General features: G+C 48.7%; 1 protein-coding gene across 7 annotated transcripts in view; it reads left to right on the plus strand.

Annotated features, from left to right (window-relative positions):
- pacsin3 (protein kinase C and casein kinase substrate in neurons 3) overlaps positions 1–22,255 on the plus strand; it is a 158,676-nt gene that overhangs the window by 65,791 nt on the left and 70,630 nt on the right. For 5 of the 7 annotated variants that reach the window (XM_087996838.1, XM_087996836.1, XM_087996841.1 and 2 more), the window contains exons 2-3: positions 12,784–12,825; positions 14,445–14,508. The gene's annotated coding sequence lies outside the window, so the exon portion shown is untranslated. Of the gene's footprint in view, positions 1–12,783; positions 12,826–14,444; positions 14,509–15,324; positions 15,441–22,255 lie in introns of those variants that run through there. The other 2 variants (XM_087996839.1, XM_087996840.1) reach the window with 2 other exon arrangements.

Here is a 22,255-nt window from a genome sequence, read left to right on the forward strand (position 1 = left end):
AGCTTTCGGAGCGTCACTCAACCACCTGATGAAGGAGAGACGCTCCGAAAGCTAGTGCTTCCAATTAAACCTGTTGGACTATAACCTGGTGTTGTGTGATTGTTTTAACTTTGGACATCTATTAGGTTATCAACAGCAGCAGATTCATGCACGATGATAATCTGCAATCCCGTGGTTCACCAGATCCCTCACTCATCCAAGGGGTCAACCCTGGGTTCGATGGAGAGTGAGAGAGTACAAGCCAGGAGCGACAGCTGGAAGTTCAAACAATGAGGTGTCATCCTGGTGAAGTTACCAAACGGGTCTACTTCCACGCCAAACAGCATATGCAGAAAGTGATCGATGAAGCTAACAAATCCCACAACCAACAGATCAGATCTAAGCTCTGCAGTCCTACCACATCCTGCTGTGAATGGTGGTGGACAATTAAACAACTCCACAAATAACCTTTTCATCAATGTCCACCCAGATGTAAACATAGTTCTTAGGATGAAAGCGATCAAAGGGTATGGGGAGACAGTAGGGCTGGGAGTCCACTGGATGATCAGCCGTGATCGCACTGAATGTAGAGCAGCTCAAAGGGCCTATTCCTGCTCCTCCCTTCTATATCAAATCAGTGTTAAAGGTAAGGCTGAAGCATTCAGAGCGAACTTCCGTCAGAAATGCCAAGTGGATTATCTACCTTGGCCTCCTCCAGTGGCCCCCTGGGTCACAGATACCAATCTCCAGCCATGGGATTGAAGAAATGATTAGCGTTCCTGGATACTGTAAAGGCTGTTGCTCCTGGCAACATTCCAGCAATAAAGAACAAAGTACAGCATAGGAACAGACCCTTCGGCCCTCCAAGCCTGTGCTGATCATCATGCCCTAACTAAACTAAAAAGCAAATCTTCTGCCCTCATTCAGTTTGTATCCCTCTATTCCCTCCCTATTCATGTAACCATCCAGGTGCCTCTTAAATGTCGTCAATGTGCCCGTTTCCTCCACCTCTTTAGACAGTGTGTTCCCGGCTCCTATCACTCCCTGTGTGAAAAACTTCCCTCGCACATCTCCCTTAAACTTTCCCCCTCTCACCTTGAACCTGTGTCCCCGTGTAATTGAAACTTCAGCCCTGGGAAAAAGCCTCTGACTGTCCACCCTATCCATGCCTCTTATAATTGTGTAGACCTCTGTCAGGTCTCCTCTCAGCCACCGTCTTTCCAGTGAAAACAACCCTGGTCTGTTTAAGCTTCCCTCAGAGCCAGTGCCCCTGAGACCAGGCAACATCCTCGTGAACCTTCTCTGCATTTTCTCCAAAGCTTCCACTTCTGTCTGGTAGTGTGGTGACCAAAACTACACGCAATACTCCAAATGCAGGCTAACAAGGGTTTTGGTATGGCTGCATCATGGTTTGCCAACACTTGTACACCATGCCCTGGCTGATGAAGGCCAGCATGCCATGTGCCTTCTGAATCACCTTGGCCACCCGTGTTGCCACTTTTAGGGAACTGTGGGTCTGCACACCCAGATCCATCTCTATGTTAATGTTCCTAAGGGTCCTGCCATTTTCAGTATAATTCACACCTAAATTTCATCCTCCAAAATGCATCACCTCACATTTGTCTGGATTAAACTCCATCTGCCGTTTCTGTGCCCAAGTCAGCAATCTATCTTTATCCTATCTGCAACTCCACCAACCTTTGTGTCATCTGCAAACTTACAAATCAGACCACCCGCATTTTCCTTCAGATCACTTATATATACAACAAACAACAGAGGATTGAAGACTGATCCCTGTGGAACACCACTACTTACCAGTCTCCATTCTGTAAAACACCCTTCCACCACCACCCTCTGTCTTCTATGACCAAACCAGCCTAACCTAAATTCTATGTGATTTTAGTACTGAAGATTTGTGTCCAGAATTTGCCGCTCTCCTAGCCAAGCTGTTCCAGTACGGCTACAACACTAGTATCTATCTGGCAATATGGAAAATTGTTCAGGTATGTCCTGACATTAAAAGCAGGACAATTCCAACCCGCCCGATTATCGCCCCATCAGTCTACCCTTGATCATCAGTAAAGTGGTAGAAGGTACTGTCAACAGAACTATCAGGCAGCACTTGCTTAGCAATAACCTGCACAATGAAACCCAGTTTAGGTTCTGCCAGATAGACCCAACCTCGTTATAGCCTTGGTTCAAACACAGACAAAAGAGCTCCATCCAGAGGAGAGATGAGAATGACAGCCCTTGACATCGAGGCTGCATTCAACTGAGTGTGGTATCAAGGAGCCCTAGTAAAACTGAAATAAGTGGATATCAGGAACACAGTGTCCGCTGGATAGAGTCATACCTGGCACGTAGGAAGATGGTTGTTGGAGATCAGTCATCAGCAGCTGTCACTGCAGGAGTTCTCACGGCAGTGTCTGTGGCCCAACCATCTTCAGTCTGAATCACAAAAGGTTAATATGCAGATAAAGCAGTGTTCAGAAAAGCAAATAGGATGTTGTTGCAAAAGGGATAAATATAAGAGTACAGATATTTAGCTGCACCTGTATATGACGAGACCACGTCAGGAGTACTGTATGTAGTTTTGGTCTCCTTGTTTTAGGATGAATATCATACTATTGGAAGCAGTTCAGAGAAAGCTCACTTGACTGATTGATTGGATGAGAGAACTGTCTTATGAGGAAAAGTTGGAAAGATTAGGGTTTAGGAGAATGAGAGGGAATTGTATTCGAGTCACAGAGCATTGGTCTGACTCATCCATGCTGACCAGGTTTCCCAGACTAAACCAACTCCATTTGCCTGTGCTCTGGTCATATTTCTCCAAACCTTTCCTATTCGCGTACTTATCCAAGTGTCTTTTAAATGTTGTAACTGTACCTGCATCTATTACTTCCTTCAGCAGTTCATTCCATACACACACCATCCTTGGGGTGGAAAATGTTGCCTCTCAGATCCCAATAAAATTTTTCTCCTCTCACCTTAAAATTATGCTCTCTAGTTTTGAACTCCCCTACCACAGGGAAAAAGAATCCTGTGCTATTCACTTTATATATGCCCCTCATGATGTTACAAACTGCTAATAGGTCACCCCTCAATTTCCTACACTCCAAGGAAAGAAAATCCCAGTCTATCCCGTCTCTCCTTATAACTCAAACCCTTCAGTCCTGGTGGTATCCTTAAATTTCTTCTGCACCTTTTCCAATTTAATAATGTCCTTCCTATAAAAGGGCAACCAGAGCTGTAGATGGTATTCCAAAAGTGGCCTCACCAAGGCTCTGTACAGCAGCAACGTGACATCCCACCCCCTATACTCAATGTTCTGACAAATGATGGAAGAATGCCAAATGCTGCCTTCACCACCCTGTCTACCTGTAATGCCACTTTCAAGGAGCTATGTACCTAAACCCCTAGGTCTCTATATTTGACAGCACTCCCCAGGGCCCTATAAATCCTGTTGTTCATCTTACCAAAATGCAATACCTCACATTTATCTAAATTAAACTCTGTCTGCCATTCCTGAGCCCATTGGCCCACTTAGATAACCTTCCTCATTGCCCACTATACCACCAATTTTGGTGTCATCTGCAAACTTACTAACCGTGCTTCCTGTCTTCTCATCCAAATTCTTTACATAAATGGAAAACAGCAGTTGACCCAGTATTGATCCTGAAACACCATTGGTCACAGGCCTCCAGTCCAAAAAAAACAACCCTCCACCACCACCTGTATCCTACCATCAAACAAATTTTGTATCTGTTGAAAAAGCTCTCCCTGTATCCCATGTGATCTAACTTAACTGAGCAATCTCCTTTGCGAAACCTTGTCAAAGGCCTTGCTAAAGTCCATGCAGACAACCCCGTCAGCTCTGCGCTCAACTATCTTCTTGGTCATATCTTCAAAACACTCATGTTTGTGAGACATGATCTCCCATGCACAAGAGCCATGTTGATTATCCCTAATCAGTCTCCAAACACACAAATCTGGTCTCTCAGAATGCCCTCCAACAACCTACCGACCACTGATATCAGACTCCTCGGTCGATAGTTCCCAGGCTTTTCGTGCCTTGTGTTAAAGGCACAATATTAGTCACCCTCCAGTCTTCCGGCACCTCACCTTGGCTGTAGGTGATACAAATCCCTGTGTAGTGGCTCCACAATTTCTTACATATCTTCCCACAATGTCCTGGGATACACTTGATCACTGTCCCAGAGAATTATCTACCTGAAGGCATTTTTAAGATCTCGAACATCTCCTGTGTTCAAGACATCAATACTTATTTCCCCAAGTTCCCTAGCTTCCATGTCCTTTTCCACAGTAAATACTGACGCAAAATAGTCGTTTAGCACTTCTCCCATCTCCTTGTTGATCTTCAAAGAGCCCTATTCTCTCCCAGACTGCTCTTTCATCCTTAATGTACTTGTAGAATCTAACTAGATTATCCTTAACCTTGGCAGACAAAGTTATCATATATCCCCTTTTTGTCCTCCTGATTTTAATATTATATATGCCCCTACTCCCTTTGTGCTCTTCAAGAGAGTCATTTGATTCCAGCTGACTATTCCTGACACATGCCTTCTTTTTTTCCTCTTGATCAGACCCTCATCATCTATTGTTCCCTACTCCTACCAGCCTTGCCCTTCTCTCTAACGGAGCATACAGTTTCTGAACTCTCGTTACCGTACTTTTGAAACCATTTGCCAGTCGACCTATGAACAGCCTACCCCAGTCAAGTTTTGAAAGTTTCTGTCTAATCCCTTCAAATTTGGCCTTGCTCCAAATTTAGAACTTTAACTTTTATAAAAGGCCTATCCTTTTCCACAACTATTTTAAAACTAGTAGAATTATGATCATTGGATCCAAGGTGTTCTCCCCGGAAACGCTTCAGTCACTTGCCCTACCTTATTTCCCAAGAGAAGGTCAAGTGTTGCTCCTTCTCTAGTAGGTACATCTCTTTAGTGATAATGAAAATTTTCGTGAATGCGTTTTACAAATTCCTCCCCATTCAAGCCCTTAACACTAAGGTAGTCCCAGTCTATGTTTGGAAAATTAAAGTCCCCTACCATTACAACCCTATTTATTCTTACACATACCTGAGGTCTTATTGTATATTTGCTCCCCGGTTTCCCTCTGACTACTGGTGGAAGTGTATAGTACGATCCCATCAAGGTGATCATCCCCTTCTTATTTCTGAGTTCCACCAGCTTCACTAGATAACCCCCCAAGAAGATACACTTTAAGTACAGTAATGTTTTCCCTAATGTTACGACATGGGGTAAAACCCTCTGCTAATTTAAACCAGCTACACAGAAAAGATTCACCCCGTGCTGTAATCTGTTAAAATTCGAGAGGCAGAGAACTATCCCAAAAGTCACAGTTTAAAGTAAAAATTAACAACTTTATTTTGTTTTAAGTCTAACAGTGTATAATTAACTAACAACTATTTGCAACTCTATTTCCTTTCTCTAAACCTATCTTTTACCTTCCCCTCTACAATACTGGTCCAATTAAAAATCCCGATTATGATTTACAAAAAAACTAATCACATTTTTAAACCAGTCAGCTTTGTCTAGTGTCCTCTGTAGATTTTCCTCTGTTGTCTTCTCCTTAGGGATTCTGTTTCCCAGGTCTTTGAGAGATAAAGGTACCTTTAAGAGAGCAAATCTTGTTGTAAGCAGCCTCTCTCGTTGTTGGTGTTAGCTGCTCTTTGCCACTCTGGGTAACTGTTCAAAATCATCAGATCATTTCATTGGTTTAGTGTTGTCAAAACATTATTTTTTGACATTTGATTGGATTTTGGTAACTTGGGGCATAAGTTAAACTGGCCAAATTCAAATTTGTTTTTGTATCCTGGCAACACAGCTCTTAACTGTTTCAACCAAATGTTACATTGTTACCTTGTTCCAGACTCTCTATGCTTCTCTAAGTCCTTGCTAGCTTTTCAACTCTCTTAAAGATACAATACCCCTACACCTTCATAACACTAATCAAAAACACCATTCCCCCTCCTCTCTCGCCCCCTGCTTTCTATCATTCCTGTGAGATACATACCCCAGATGTTGAGCTGCCAGTCCTGTCCCTGCCTCAGCTATGTTTCTGTAATACCTATGATGTCCCAGTCCCAAGTACCCATCCATACCCTGAGTTCATCTCCCTTACCTGTCAGGCCTCTTGCATCGAAATGAATAGTGCTTCTTGCCTGCTTTGTCTATTTAAATAGCTTCCTTTAATGTCTGAACCAGCCTCAGCTTCCACTCTTTTCTCTCTGTTGCTTAGGGAGAGATCCCAATAACCAAAAATCTGAATCCTTGCCCCCTGCAGCATCTCCTCAACCACTCACTTCTCTGCCTTACACTCCTGTTCCTGCTCTCACTGGCATGTTCGAAACCTCTAACAATCCATTGGGAATGGACAGCAGATGGCAGGACTGGTTAATAGGGCAAGTTAATAAGACATATGGGACACTTGCTTATATCAGTCGAGGCATACATTATTAAGAACAGGAGGTTATGTTACAGTTGTACAGGACTTTGGCTATGCCACAGCTGGAATAGTGTGTGCAGTTCTGGTCACCACACCATAGGAAGATGTGATTTTACTAGAGGTGGTGCAGAGCAAATTCACCAGGACAGTCCTGAGCATTTCAGCTGTGGAGAGAGGCTGGATAAACTGGGGTGGTTTTCTTTGGAGCAGAAAGTGTTAAAGGGGGTATCTGATCGAGGTGTGTAAGTTTGAGGGGCAAGGACAGGGTGAAGAAAAAGCAGCTGTTACACTGAGTTGAAGAGTCAGTAACAAGGGGGCATAATTTTAAGATGGAGGGGATTTGAGGAAAAGCTTCTTTCGCTGAGAGGATGGTAGGGTCTGGAATGTTCCGCATAGGAGGGTGATTAAGGCAGGAAACTTCACAACCTTTTGAAAAGTATTTGGTTGAGCTTTTTGAAATGTCATTATGTTCAGGGCTGTGGGCCAAATGCTAGATTCATATAGATAGGTTGGCACAGACTCAGTCAGCTCAAGGACCTCTTCTGTGCAGTTTGCCTCTAACTCTATGGCTGTGGTGAATTCAGAATAGGTGTTTCCCCTTGTGGGAGAGCCTAGAATCAAGGTACACAGACTAAAAACAAGAAAGAGATTTGGAGATACTATTCTTTTTCTTTTAATGGATCATTAGTCTTTGGAACTCTGTTCGTTCATACCTATTGTTAAAGTTCACTTGAGAATGGAACTTTTTTTAAAAAAAAAAGTTCTGCCATTTACAGATGAAAGAACTGAAACCAACATGGTCACTCTAAAAGTTGAGAGCCTGAACAAACAATCCAGGTCTTTTTCAATATATCCTTTCAGTTACATCACATTGTAAACTTTTGCTTTAAATTCTGTGTCTTATGATCTTATTCTCCACAACCACCTGATGAAGGAGCAGTGCTATGAAAACTAGTGCTTCCAATTAAACCTGTTGGACTATAACCTGGTGTTGTGTAATCATATGTTCAGTTACTCCACTAATGGACCTACCCTCCATCATGATATTGGAAGTGGTGCTGCTGGCTGCACAATGATCAGCTCCATTAGGGACCCCTCAGATACTGAAGCAGTCCATGTGCAAGTGCAGCAAGATCTGGACAATATCCAGGCTTGGGCTGACAAGTGGAAAGTTAACATTCATGCCACGCAAGTGCCAGGCTATGACTGCCTCCAAAAAGGAGACAATTTAACCACCACCCTTTGACTTTCAATGGTGTTACCATCACTAAGTTTCCCACTATCAACATCCTGGGGATTGCCATTGACCAGAAACTCAACTGGACTCGCCATATAAATACTGCAACTACAACAGCAAGTCAGACACTGGGAGTAATCGTGACTAACTCACCTCCTGGCTCCTCAAAGCCTGTCCACCATCGACACGGCACAAATCAGGAGGGTGATGGAATGCTTCCCACTTGCCTGGACGGGTGCAGCTCCAACAACACTCAAAAGGCTCAGCACCATCCAGGACAAAGCAATCGTTTTGATTGGCATCACACCCACTCCCTCCACCACTGACACTCGGTGGCAGCTCAGATGCACCGCAGCAAGTGTTAAACAGCAGTGAAAAAGAAATTGCAAAGCAGCTTCTTTGAATCATAGGTTAGGTAACCCCTCGCCTCTCTCTGTATCCAGCTGATCCCTCCAGGCTGTGAAAATTGCCAGTGGCTGGGAGGCCATAAATCTGCTTTCAGCCCCGACAGAAGCAGCATCACTGTCCTCTGATGATCGTCATTGCTCACTACATTTTCAACTTCTGCATTTTTTGCAAAGTTTGGAATAATCCCTCGTCCTCCTCATTCTGCTGCATTAAAATCTTTCAAAAGCAGCTTAGGGTGTAGAACTGTTTACTGCAGCCTGAAAAGCAGGCTCATCAGTGCTGCTTGTCTGACTGATATTCCTTGATCAGACTTGTATCCACGCTGTCACTCTATCCTTCTCTCTGTCGTTGCCTCAGCTCATTATCTCTCCTCCTTCATGTTACTTGTTTGCCCATTGTCTGGCCATCTCGCCAGTTGCTAGTTTGCAAAAAAGGTACCTGTCCTGGCAGCTGTAGGCTGTCCTGTTGCCCATTCTCTGCCCGTTTGCTAAAAACCCTTTGTCTAAAAGTTTATGGTTAGCCTGCTGTGTGTCTCCTTCCAGCCGCTAGTTTATCTGTTGCTTTTCCATGCTGCGATTTGCAGTTGCGTGTCCATTTTCCCAATGCCTCTTTTCTCTTCTAATTTGTCCCAGCCTCACTGTTGCTGTTTTGAACAAAGAACAAAGAAAAATTACAGCCTGACCCGATCCAAATCAACTGTTTAAACCTGTCGCCCAATTCCTAAGCATCTGTATCCCTCTGCTCCCCACCGACTCATGCATCTGTCCAGATGCACCTTAAATGAATCTACCGTGCCTGCCTCTACCACCTCTGTTGGCAACGCGTTCCAGGCACCTACCACCCTCTGTGTGAAGTACTTTCAGCATGAGTTCTGGGGGCAAAGGGTGTCCAAGGGAGCCCTGAGGTCCGGGAGGGTTTGGGGACCTTGCCCCATGAAACTGAAGGGTCGCTGATTATCTTCCTCACCTCCAGAGAGTTTTGCGAGTCCTGTGTGATTATGGTCACGGTTGGGGTGGTGACAGGTCATTGAGGTCATTTGCAGTGTCAGGGTTACGGGTTAGGATGGGGATGTGGCTCAGCCAGTTTGGACAGGCTCACTCCAGGAGGGCTGGCATCGCGGTGGGGTCAGCGTTATGTAATGGCCGTGGTGAATTCTGGTTAGAGTCGGTGCATGCTGGGCTTAGAGCATTAACACGAGCTGGTCAGTTAGAGCAGGGTGGTAGTAGGGGCAGGATTGGGTCAGGGTAAGGGCAGAGATGCGTGGGTTAGGGTGAGGTGGAGGTAAGGGAGATATCGGGACTAGGGTGGAGTCAGGGCAGTGGACCTGGTTCATGGTTCAGGCTGGTCTCCCCCACCTCCTCCTCCTCCCTCCCCCACCACCCCAGGATTACTAGTTGGTGTTGCCCCCCCTCGGACTCTGTGTTCGCCGGGGCTCGGTGTTACCGCCCCTCGGTGTTTCCCCACCCCCTCGGTGTTCCCCCCCCCCTTCCCACCTTGGTGCTCGGTGTTTAACCCACACACCCCCCACCGGTGCTCAGTGTCCCCCCCCTCCCTTGGTGCTTGCCCCCTGCCCCCTCAGGGTTCAGTTATCCCCCCCAGGGTTAGGGGTCACTGTATCCTGTGCTTGGTGTTCCCCCTTAAACCTTTCACCTATACCTTGAACACGTGACCTCTCGTTATTGAATCTTTCACCCTGGGATAAAGCTTGTCTATACCCTTCATGATTTTGTAAACCTCAACTAGGTCCCCCCTCAATCCCCTTTTTACTAATGAAAATAAACCTACTCAACCTCTCTTCATAGCTAGCACCTTCCATACCAGGCAACATCCTCGTAAACCTGCTCTGCACCCTCTCCAAAGCGTCCACATCCTTTTGGTAATGTGGCGACCAGAACTGGACACAGTATTCTAAATGCGGCCGAGCCAATGTCTTGTACAATTTTAACATGACCTGCCAGCTCTTAAACTCAATCCCCGTCTGATGAAGGCAAGCATACTATATGCCTTCTTGACCACTCCTTCCAATCACACTTGGTGGTTTTCTTCCTATTTTGCTGTTGCTGGATTGCACACCGTCTGGAGATTTGCCTCCATCTCACTGTTGGGGGTTTGCCCCAGTCACACTTGCTTGTTTTCTCCCTGTCTTGCTGCAGGTTTGCACCCGACCCCTCACTGTTGCTGGTTACCATGCCCCCTCCCTGTCTTAGTTATATTTTGCCCCCAGTCTCTGTGTTGCCGATTTGCCCCCAGTCTCTGTGTTGCCGATTTACCCCCAGTCTGTGTGTTGCCGATTTGCCCCCAGTCTGTGTGTTGCCGATTTGCCCCCAGTCTGTGTGTTGCCGATTTGTCCCCAGTCTGTGTGTTGCCGATTTGCCCCCAGTCAGTGTGTTGCCGATTTGCCCCCAGTCAGTGTGTTGCCGATTTACCCCCAGTCAGTGTGTTGCCGATTTACCCCCAGTCTGTGTTGCCGATTTGCCCCCAGTCTGTGTGTTGCCGATTTGCCCCAGTCTGTGTGTTGCCGATTTGCCCCAGTCTGTGTGTTGCCGATTTGCCCCAGTCTGTGTGTTGCCGATTTGCCCCAGTCTGTGTGTTGCCGATTTGCCGCCAGTCTGGGTGTTGCCGATTTATCCCCAGTCTGTGTTGCCGATTTGCCCCAGTCTGTGTGTTGCCGATTTAGCCCCAGTCTGTGTTGCCGATTTGCCCCAGTCTGTGTGTTGCCGATTTAGCCCCAGTCTGTGTGTTGCCGATTTACCCCCAGTCAGTGTGTTGCCGATTTGCCCCCAGTCAGTGTGTTGCCGATTTACCCCCAGTCAGTGTGTTGCCGATTTGCCCCAGTCTGTGTGTTGCCGATTTGCCCCCAGTCTGTGTGTTGCCGATTTGCCCCCAGTCTGTGTGTTGCCGATTTGCCCCAGTCTGTGTGTTGCCGATTTGCCCCCAGTCTGTGTGTTGCCGATTTGCCCCCAGTCTGTGTGTTGCCGATTTGCCCCCAGTCAGTGTGTTGCCGATTTGCCCCCAGTCAGTGTGTTGCCGATTTGCCCCCAGTCAGTGTGTTGCCGATTTGCCCCCAGTCTCTGTGTTGCCGATTTGCCCCCAGTCTGTGTGTTGCCGATTTGCCCCCAGTCTGTGTGTTGCCGATTTGCCCCCAGTCTGTGTGTTGCCGATTTGCCCCCAGTCTGTGTGTTGCCGATTTGCCCCCAGTCTGTGTGTTGCCGATTTGCCCCCAGTCTGTGTGTTGCCGATTTGCCCCCAGTCTGTGTGTTGCCGATTTGCCCCCAGTCTGTGTGTTGCCGATTTGACCCAGTCTCTGTGTTGCCGATTTGCCCCCAGTCTGTGTGTTGCCGATTTGCCCCCAGTCTGTGTGTTGCCGATTTGCCCCCAGTCTGTGTGTTGCCGATTTGCCCCCAGTCTGTGTGTTGCCGATTTGCCCCCAGTCTGTGTGTTGCCGATTTGCCCCCAGTCAGTGTGTTGCCGATTTGCCCCCAGTCAGTGTGTTGCCGATTTGCCCCCAGTCAGTGTGTTGCCGATTTGCCCCCAGTCAGTGTGTTGCCGATTTGCCCCCAGTCTGTGTTTCCGATTTGCCCCCAGTCTCTGTGTTGCCGATTTGCCCCCAGTCTGTGTGTTTCCGATTTGCCCCCAGTCTGTGTGTTGCCGATTTGCCCCCAGTCTGTGTGTTGCCGATTTGCCCCCAGTCTGTGTGTTGCCGATTTGCCCCCAGTCTGTGTGTTGCCGATTTGCCCCCAGTCTGTGTGTTGCCGATTTGCCCCCAGTCTGTGTGTTGCCGATTTGCCCCCAGTCTGTGTGTTGCCGATTTGCCCCCAGTCTGTGTGTTGCCGATTTGCCCCCAGTCTGTGTGTTGCCGATTTGCCCCCAGTCTGTGTGTTGCCGATTTGCCCCCAGTCAGTGTGTTGCCGATTTGCCCCCAGTCAGTGTGTTGCCGATTTGCCCCCAGTCAGTGTGTTGCCGATTTGCCCCCAGTCAGTGTGTTGCCGATTTGCCCCCAGTCAGTGTGTTGCCGATTTGCCCCCAGTCAGTGTGTTGCCGATTTGCCCCCAGTCAGTGTGTTGCCGATTTGCCCCCAGTCAGTGTGTTGCCGATTTGCCCCCAGTCAGTGTGTTGCCGATTTGCCCCCAGTCAGTGTGTTGCCGATTTGCCCCCAGTCAGTGTGTTGCCGATTTGCCCCCAGTCAGTGTGTTGCCGATTTGCCCCCAGTCTGTGTGTTGCCGATTTGCCCCCAGTCTGTGTGTTGCCGATTTGCCCCCAGTCTGTGTGTTGCCGATTTGCCCCCAGTCAGTGTGTTGCCGATTTGCCCCCAGTCTGTGTTGCTGATTTGTCTGTTGCCTCCTTTCCTGTTGTACTGGCACTTTGCCCTTTGGTTGGTGTGCCTGCAGTCTCTGTCTCCCTGTCTATTTGTTTTTTGCCTGTTTTCTGCCTCATCCAGACTGTGGGTTTGCCTGTGATCTCCCTCCTGATTGTTTGCCTGTTGTGTCCATTTCCTGATGTCCTGAGTGTGTTGTCAATGAGCAATGTCCTTTATGCTCTGGGAGTAGGTCTGTCTGTCTCAGTGAGCATGAGCAGCCCGTCTGGTCAATTCTGACCCAACCTGCAAATACATGTGAAGTACCGCTAATGTGTGTCATTGTTAATTCTGACATTGCTGTCTCTTCTTCCAGAAGCTTCCACCCTGTGGATACTCGGACTGCTGTGATCGACAGGTAGGAGTTCCTGGCAGACTTGTCCAACTCCATTCAAGCTCTGATTACTTCATTCTGCTTCTTTGGAATTTTTTGTTCAGGGGTTTGGGGGGAACGTGCTTGGAGTTCTGGGGGCAAAGGGTGTCCAAGGGAGCCCTGAGGTCCGGGAGGGTTTGGGGACCTTGCCCCATGAAACTGAAGGGTCGCTGATTATCTTCCTCACCTCCAGAGAGTTTTGCGAGTCCTGTGGGATTATGGTCACGGTTGGGGTGGTGACAGGTCATTGAGGTCATTTGCAGTGTCAGGGTTACGGGTTAGGATGGGGATGTGGCTCAGCCAGTTTGGACAGGCTCACTCCAGGAGGGCTGGCATCGCGGTGGGGTCAGGGTTATGTAATGGCCGTGGTGAATTCTGGTTAGAGTCGGTGCATGCTGGGCTTAGAGCATTAACACGAGCTGGTCAATTAGAGCAGGGTGGTAGTAGGGGCAGGATTGGGTCAGGGTAAGGGCAGAGATGCGTGGGTTAGGGTGAGGTGGAGGTTAGGGAGATATCGGGACTAGGGTGGAGTCAGGGCAGTGGACCTGGTTCATGGTTCAGGCTGGTCTCCCCCACCTCCTCCTCCTCCCTCCCCCACCACCCCAGGATTACTAGTTGGTGTTGCCCCCCCTCGGACTCTGTGTTCGCCGGGGCTCGGTGTTACCGCCCCTCGGTGTTTCCCCACCCCCTCGGTGTTCCCCCCCCTTCCCACCTTGGTGCTCGGTGTTTAACCCACACACCCCCCCACCGGTGCTCAGTGTCCCCCCCTTCCCTTGGTGCTTGCCCCCTGCCCCCTCAGGGTTCAGTTATCCCCCCCAGGGTTAGGGGTCACTGTATCCTGTGCTTGGTGTTCCCCCAGGGTTAAGGGTCAGTGTGCCCCCCTCCCCCGGGCTCAGGGTTTGATCGGGGTTCAGACCAGGGTCAGGATTTTGCCCAGGGTTGGGGTTCCTGCAGGGTGGGTATATTTCAGAGATATTGGCAGGAGCTGATTTTCGAGTGGGAATCCGCAATCTTGAAGGACATGCTTTTCTCTCTAATTTGGTGTCAGGTTGCTTGGTGCAGGCTAAATCTGTTAAATTATCCTGTAAGTTAGTGGCAGTGCTGGGTCCAGCTGTTCACTGGGTTAGAGTTAAGCAGCTCCAGTATCAGAGTGTTTGTACTGTGAGAATTCGCTGCCTGGTGATGCAGTACGGGGGTCTCCACTACGATCAGCTCCTCGCTGTTCTGCCTGTGGCTGATTGGAGGCAGTTTATTTATACCAGTCTGGTGGTGGTTCCCTTAGGGGAGAAAGTGAGGTCTGCAGTTGCTGGAGATCAGAGCTGAAAATGTGTTGCTGGAAAAGCGCAGCAGGTCAGGCAGCATCCAGGGAACAGGAGAATCGACATTTCGGGCATGAGCCCTTCTTCAGGTGGGGTGGTTCCCTTACCCCACCAACCATCTCTCCCAACTCCCACTCCCACCTCACCCACCACCCCCTGTCATCCCCACCATTCACATCTCTCCCACCATCCCCGCTCCCACCCTCTTCCCATCACTGGCAGCACTCTTTGTCCTATCACAGCCACCTCCCGCTTATCTGGGTGATATGGTCTCTTGTTTTCCAGTGGCTGCTTGTGAAGATTCACCTTTCCTCAGCCTTGGGCTCTCGTTGATTCTGGAGGGTGCACTGTAAGTATCTTGCTTTCCTCCGTTTCTTCACTTTAGGGAGCGCAGGCGTCACCGGGACTCTGGACTCTGGACAGACAGAGGCGGGTGAGGGATGCTGATTGAGGCTGCAGTGATGGACGCATAGAGGAGCTGGTACATTGAGAGGCCGATGAGGGGAGTGCGCGAGGGTTGAGGAGGGGCGATGGTGAGGCAGCAGTATAGCCAGGACTGAAGAACTCAGATGGCTTGTGTTATATTGTGTATTGCAGCCTCGAATGCATGCGTGTGTGTGTGTGTGAGGGAAAGCTTCCTGGCACCTGGCCAGAGCTGCTTTAAAATATCTCACCCTGCCCTTGCCTGGCCTTGTGCCACTCCCAGATGGTATTCTGGGACAAGGCAGCTTTTTGGAAAAAAAAACAAGTGCCCTTCTCCTGCCCAGGGCCCGAGGCCCCGTCTTCCTTGCGGGACAATTCGGAATGCAATGGTGGTGGAGGGGATGTTTTCAGAACAGCTAGGATTCTGAGGGCAGTGTGGTATTCAGATCCAGAGTCCCACAGTCTGTGAAATATCACAGTGTTGCGAGTTAATATGTGTGTGAAAGAACTGCCCTGCCCTGCCCAACCCAACCCACGTGCTCTCTGCTATTGCTGGCCCTGATCGGGTGACAGGGAGGGTTTGAGGCTAGGACTCAAAGGAATGTGCTTTGTGATGTGCACTTGTGATGAACGTCATGCTCATAAAAAGGAGCAGGAGCCTATTAATAAGAATGATTTGGTAGCTTGAGGGGGCTCGTGAGAGGGAGGGAGGGAGGGAGAGAGACGGCGAGACAGTGAATGAGTGAGAGAGAGACGGACTGAATGAGAGTAAGGGAGGGAGAGAGAGAGAGACGGAACGATTGGAAGCAGGCTCCTGTGCAAGACCATTAGCTACGTGACCTGTCCACCTCATTTCTTGTAAGTTTTATTTCTGTTGCCGAATCGCTTTGTTGCTTTGATGGGAGCTGGCTATGAATTTCCCCTCACTAGTACGCGCTCCCCCAGCTCGGAGCTGGCTGAGTTGACGGAAAGGGAATGGATGATAGGCAAGTGACCCACACGTTGCTCCATTCCCTCTGACCCCCCACGCAGGAGGATATAACATTCAGCGCAGAAACTGCCCCAAGACTACACAATGGGGACCTCACTCTGCGTGCTGGTTAGGGATCTGAATGCTCTGACAACACTTAGCCTGGACAGTTTGTGGTACTTGTTAACATGATCAAATGTGGCTCACAAATTCAGAAAATCTTAGTTGCTGCAATAAAGCACATACCCCAAAGAAAAGATTGCTATTAAAAACATCAATAAAAGTTACACGGCACCAGGTTATAGTCCAGCAGGTTTATTTGGGAGTACAAGTTTTTGGAGCACGGCTCCTTTTTCAGGCATTTTATATATAAGGATTAGGACAGAATACGTGACTTTCAAATGTGGAATTAACAGCGTTTTCACAGTATGGTGCAATTTTTCTCTCAAGCTAACCACGTAGCTAGTCACCTGAAGAAGGGGCAGCACTCCGAAAGCCTGTACTTCCAAATAAACCTGCTGGACTATAACCTGGTGTCAGCATTCCTGATGAAGAGATTATAGAGTCATAGAGATGTACAGCACGGAAACAGACCCTTTGCTCCAACCCGTCCATGCCGACCAGACATCCCAACCCAATCTAGTCGCACCTGCCAGCACTGGGCCCATATCCCTTCAAATCCTTCCTATTCATATACCCATCCAGATGCCTTTTAAATGTTGCAATTGTACCAGCCTCCACCACTTCCTCGGGTAGCTCATTCCATAGACATACCACCCTCTGTGTGAAAACGTTGCCCCTTAGATCTCTTTTATATCTTTCCCCTCTCACCCTAAACCTATGCCCTCTAGTTCTGGACTCCCCAGGGAAAGGATTTTGCCTATTTACCCTCTCTATGCCCCTCATAATTTTGTAAACCTCTATAAGGTCACCCCTCAGCCTCCGACGCTTCAGGGAAAACAGCCCCAGCCTATCTAGCCTCTCCCTGTAGCTCAAATCCTCCAACCCTGGCAACATCCTTGTAAATCTTTTCTGAACACTTTCAAGTTTCACAGCATCTTTCCGATAGGAAGGAGACCAGAATTGCACGCAATATTCCAACAGTGGCCTAACCAATGTCCTGTACAGCCGCAACATGACCTCCCAACTCCTGTGCTCAATACTCTGACCGATAAAGGAAAGCATACCAAACGCCTTCTTCACTGTACTATATACCTGCCATTCCACTTTCAAGGAACTATGAACCTGCACTCCAAGGTCTCTTTGTTCAGCAACACTCCCGAGGACCTTACCATTAAGTGTATAAATCCTGCTAAGATTTGCTTTCCCAAAATGCAGCACCTCGCTCGAAACTTTGACTCTCCTGCTCCTCGGATGCTACCTGACCGGCTGCGCTTTTCCAGCACCTCTCTTTGACTCTGACTATAGTTTGATGTCGTGTGATTTTTAACTTTGTCAATGACAGTCCAACACTGGCACACTGACACCATGTCAAAAACATAGTGAGTGCTCAGGTAAAGGGACAAGTCAACAGCTCCAAGCAGCATAACAGGGAGGTGTTAGAGAGAGAGTCGCTTTCTGAGTGGGATGTCAATCTGCAATTGAAATTGCATTTCATCTCACTGAGACACCGCTCCCGTCTGGCTCTGAGTCTCACTGAGACACTGCTCCCATCTCGCTCTGCCTCTCACTGAGACACCGCTCCCATCTCGCTCTGCGTCTCACTCAGACACCGCTCCCATCTTGCTCTGCGTCTCACTCAGACACCGCTCCCGTCTCGCTCTGCGTCTCACTGAGACACCGCTCCCGTCTCGCTCTGCGTCTCACTGAGACACCGCTCCCGTCTCGCTCTGCGTCTCACTGAGACACCGCTCCCGTCTGGCTCTGTGTCTCACTGAGACACCGCTCCCATCTCGCTCTGCGTCTCACTGAGACACCGCTCCCGTCTCGCTCTGCGTCTCACTGAGACACCGCTCCCGTCTCGCTCTGCGTCTCACTGAGACACCGCTCCCGTCTCGCTCTGCGTCTCACTGAGACACCGCTCCCGTCTCGCTCTGCGTCTCACTGAGACACCGCTCCCATCTCGCTCTGCGTCTCACTGAGACACCGCTCCCGTCTCGCTCTGCGTCTCACTGAGACACCGCTCCCGTCTCGCTCTGCGTCTCACTGAGACACCGCTCCCGTCTCGCTCTGCGTCTCACTGAGACACCGCTCCCGTCTCGCTCTGCGTCTCACTGAGACACCGCTCCCGTCTCGCTCTGCGTCTCACTGAGACACCGCTCCCGTCTCGCTCTGCGTCTCACTGAGACACCGCTCCCATCTCGCTCTGCGTCTCACTGAGACACCGCTCCCGTCTCGCTCTGCGTCTCACTGAGACACCGCTCCCGTCTCGCTCTGCGTCTCACTGAGACACCGCTCCCGTCTCGCTCTGCGTCTCACTGAGACACCGCTCCCGTCTCGCTCTGCGTCTCACTGAGACACCGCTCCCATCTCGCTCTGTGTCTCACTGAGACACCACTCCTGTTGTGCTGTCAACTTGGAATCCCTGGCACTGTTTGAACCACTTTTGAGTTGTTGTTAAGCCAGTGTGCTATTTATGTCTGCGATGTATATTCACAGCTGTCCTTCCTGAATTTCTGAAGTGTAGTGAGGCTGTGGTGGTATTCACCTCCGGCTCATGTTTACAGTTTTGGTCTGTTCCTGTGATTGTACTGTGACCGTTCTGACTGGAGAGTCTTGGCGGACACACACACAGATGCTCAGCAGGTCTGGCAACATCCATCCAAGGCCCCAAAGAATGCTTCCACGCATGGCAGAGATTTTTCTGCACATTCAAACACCTCATCTGCTGTGTCTGTTGCTCTCAATGTGTCTCCTCTATATTGTGGAGACAGAACGCCAACTTGTGGAACATTTCAGAGAACATCTCTGGGACACACGCACTAAATAACCCCACCACCCTATGGTGAACACTTCAACTCCCCCTCCCACTCTGCCAAGGACATGCAAGTTCTGGCCCGCCTCCACCGCCAAATCCTAACCACCCAATGCCTGGAGGCAGACCCCCTCATCTTCCTCCTTAGGACCCTCCAACTGCACTGGATTAATGTGGATTTCACCAGTTTCCTCAACTTCCCTTTCCCCGCCCCCCCACACCTCATCCCAGATCCGACCCTCTAACTTGGCACTGCCCTCTTGACCTGTCCCATCTATCAGCTCCACCGTCCCCTCCGACCTATCACCATCATCCCTCACCTGCATCTACCTATCACCTTCCAAGCTACCTTCCCCCACCCCACCAACCAACCCCTCCCCCTACTATTTATCACTTGGCAAACAGACCCCCTTCCAAATCTTGTTGAAGGGCTTATGCTCGAAACGTTGATTCTCCTGCTCCTCGGATGCTGCCTGACTGACTGTGCTTTTCCAGCTGAGCACCTTTCGACCCCCAGCATCAGTTAATATTTAGAGTTGAATGTCCATCTTGGTCAAAATTGAGGAAATGTTCTGGTGTTTGAGTTGACTCAGTCTCAGCGATGAGGGGACAGGCTCTACATTCAGTGCAGCACACTTTTGTTCTCCCTCAGCCCCAGTACGTGTGCATCTATTTGCATTCTGTCAGTATACGTGAGGATCTCTGTGTGATTCCCCCTGGACCTGGATCCAAGCAGGTATGACAATAACAAGCTGGTCCTCCTGATAATAAACAGGTGATGAGAGCCTGCCAAGCCCTGGGCTTTGCGCCAATCAGTTCCTGGCACCAGGTCTAGAGTTCAGCCTAAAAACTACTGGAAACAGGAGGATTACTGTGTGAAGGGACTGAGAGTTCAGGACCAGTTTTCCAAGTGTGAAGGTGTGGGTGAGTAATTTGGTTTTGGATCACATCCGCTCCTGTGGGTTTTCCCCCTTGCTGACAGACAGATATAGTTACCTGAGTTGCGCATTGCAGCCACCTGCTTTCTCTTTTCGGTTCTGCCTGCTCGGTTTGTCTCTTTTGATCTGACAGTCAGTCCCTCTGCTGTTTTCTTTTCCCGTGAGGGTTTCCAGGTCCAGGCTCTGAGTTAAAGCCACTGCAGCCCCACCTTGCAGTAACGTGGTGAGGCAGTCCCTCACCAGCCATGAGCCCCTCTCCCAGTACAACCCAAACTGATGCGTGGATGTAGCAGCCCCATGCCAGTCACTGGGAGAGCACCACAATGAAGACAGCCTTGGCTGGATTGGAGTTCACAGCTGGACTTTACCTGTAGGGGTGTGAGAGAGTGAGGAGAGCCTTCCCCTGACAATCAGATTGTGGATGGTTATATGTATGTCTGGGCATGGTTAAAAACAGGATGGGGATTTTTGCGTCAGGGACAGGGAATTCTTTGCCTTGGGGCCAGGGAATAGAGTCATAGGGTCATACAGGCTCCTCAGCCCAACTTATCCAGGTTTCCTGAACTGAACTTGCCTGCATTTCATCCTTTTCCCACTAAACCTTTCCTGTCCATGCACCTGTCCAAATGTCTCTTAGATGTTGTAACTGTACCAACCTCTACCAGCTACTCTGGCAGCTCATTCCATACATGCACCACCTTTTGTGTGAAAAAGTTGCCCCTCGGGTCCCTTTTAAATCTTCCCTTCTCGCCTTAAACCTATGAGCTCTAGTTTTGGACACCCCTACCCTGGAGAAAAAACTTTTGCTGTTCACCATATCTATGCCCTTCTTGATTTAGAATCACCCCTCAGCCTCCTTTGTTGCAGGGTAAAAAGTCCAGCATATCCCACCTTGCAATCTCAGTAACATCCTTGTAAATCTTTTCTGCACCCTTTCCAGTTTAATAACATCCTTTCTAAAGCAGGGCGACCAGAATTTCATAGAATCCCTACAGTGTGGAAACAGGCCCTTCGGCCCAACAAATCCACGCCGAACCTCCGAAGAGTATCCCACCCAGACCCATTCCCCTACCCTATAACTCTACATTTCCCCTAACTACTGTGTCAAACCTACACATCCCTGAACACTATGGACAATTTAGCACGGCCAATTCACCTAACTGCACATCTTTGGACTGTGGGAGAAAACAGAGCACCCGGAGGAAACCCACACAGACACGGGGAGAATGTGCAAAATCCACACAAGTCAGTTGCTCAAGGCTGCAACTGAACGCAGGTCTCTGGTGCTGTGAGGCAGCAATGCTAACCACTGAACCACTATGCCACCCAGTTGTACACTGTATTCCAAATTTTCCTAACCAGTGTCCTGTGCAGCTGCAACATAATCTCCAAACTCCTACACTTAATGCACTGACCAATAAGGACCAGTGTACCAAACACCTTCTTCACTAACCTGTCTACCTGTGACTCCATTTTGAAGCAAATATGAACCTGCACCCCAAGGTCTTCGTTCAGCAATACTCCCCAGGGCTCTACCATTAATTGTATAAGTCCTGCCCTGATTTTCCTTAGCAAAATACTTCACATTTATCGAAATTAGATATGTTTTGCCACTCCTCGGCCCGTCAGTCCATCTGATCAAGGTCCCATTGCACACTGTCCACTACGCCACACCACCAGTTTTGGTGTCACCTGCAAACTTACTAACCGTTCCTCTTTTATTCACAATCAAATAATTTATATAAGTAAAGAAAAGCGTGGACTGAAAACTGTTCCTTGTGGCACACAACTGGTCGCAGGCCGCCAATCCAAAAGAACAGTGCTCCATCACCACATTCTGTGTCCTACCTTCAAGCCAGTTTTGTATCCAGTTAGCTAGCTCTCTCGGTTCTGTTTCATCTAACCTTGCTTATCAGTCTACCATGCAGAACTTTGTCAAGCACCTTGCTGAAGTCCATATTGACATGTCCACAGCTCTGCCTTCATCAATATTCTTTGTCACTTCTTCAAAAGAATCAAGTTAGTAAAACATGATTTCTCACACACTACAGACCGTTCAACCTGACGTCAGTGGGTAGCTAAGTTGTTGGAGGGGATTCTGAGGGACAGAACTCACATGTATTTCGAAAGGCAAGGACTGATTATAGACAGTCAACTCAGCTTTCTGTTCCTCAGGATCCCCTCCAACAACTGACGTCTGGTTGAACGGTCTATCCTTTTCAGTAACTATTTTAAAACTAATATAATTGTGATCATTAGCATCAAAGTGCTCCCCCACTGACACCTCAGTCACTGGCCCTGCCTTATTTCACAAGAGAAAGCCAGGTTTTGTTCCTTCTCTGATAGGTCCATCCACATACTGATTAAACCATTTTTTTTGTACACACTTAACAAATTCCTCTCCGTCCAACCCCATGAACACTGTGGCAGTCCCAGTCCATATTTAGAAAGTTAAAATCCCCTACCATTAAAACCCTATCATTCTCACAGATAACTGAGATCTTTTGACAAATTTGTTTCTCAATTTCCTGCTGACTGTTGGGGGCCCTATAGTACAATCCCTTTTTTTATTTCTCAGTTCCACTCAAATAACTTCATTGAACAAAGCTCCCAGGAGTATCCTCCCTAATTACAGCTGTAATTTGATCCCTAATCAAAAAAGCCACTCTCCCTCCTTTCTTACCCCACCTCCCGGTCTATCCTTCCTGTGCCAACTATACCCTGGAATATTAAACTGTTAGCCCTGCCCTTCCCTGAACCACACTTCTATAATAGTTGTGATATCCCAGTCCCATTTTCCCGACTATGCCCTGAGTTCATCTGCCTCACT

This window comes from Chiloscyllium plagiosum, unplaced genomic scaffold (assembly GCF_037043375.1).
Source record: "Chiloscyllium plagiosum isolate Xiang-an unplaced genomic scaffold, Cpla_swu_hap1 HiC_scaffold_18, whole genome shotgun sequence".
Classification (NCBI taxonomy): domain Eukaryota; kingdom Metazoa; phylum Chordata; class Chondrichthyes; order Orectolobiformes; family Hemiscylliidae; genus Chiloscyllium; species Chiloscyllium plagiosum.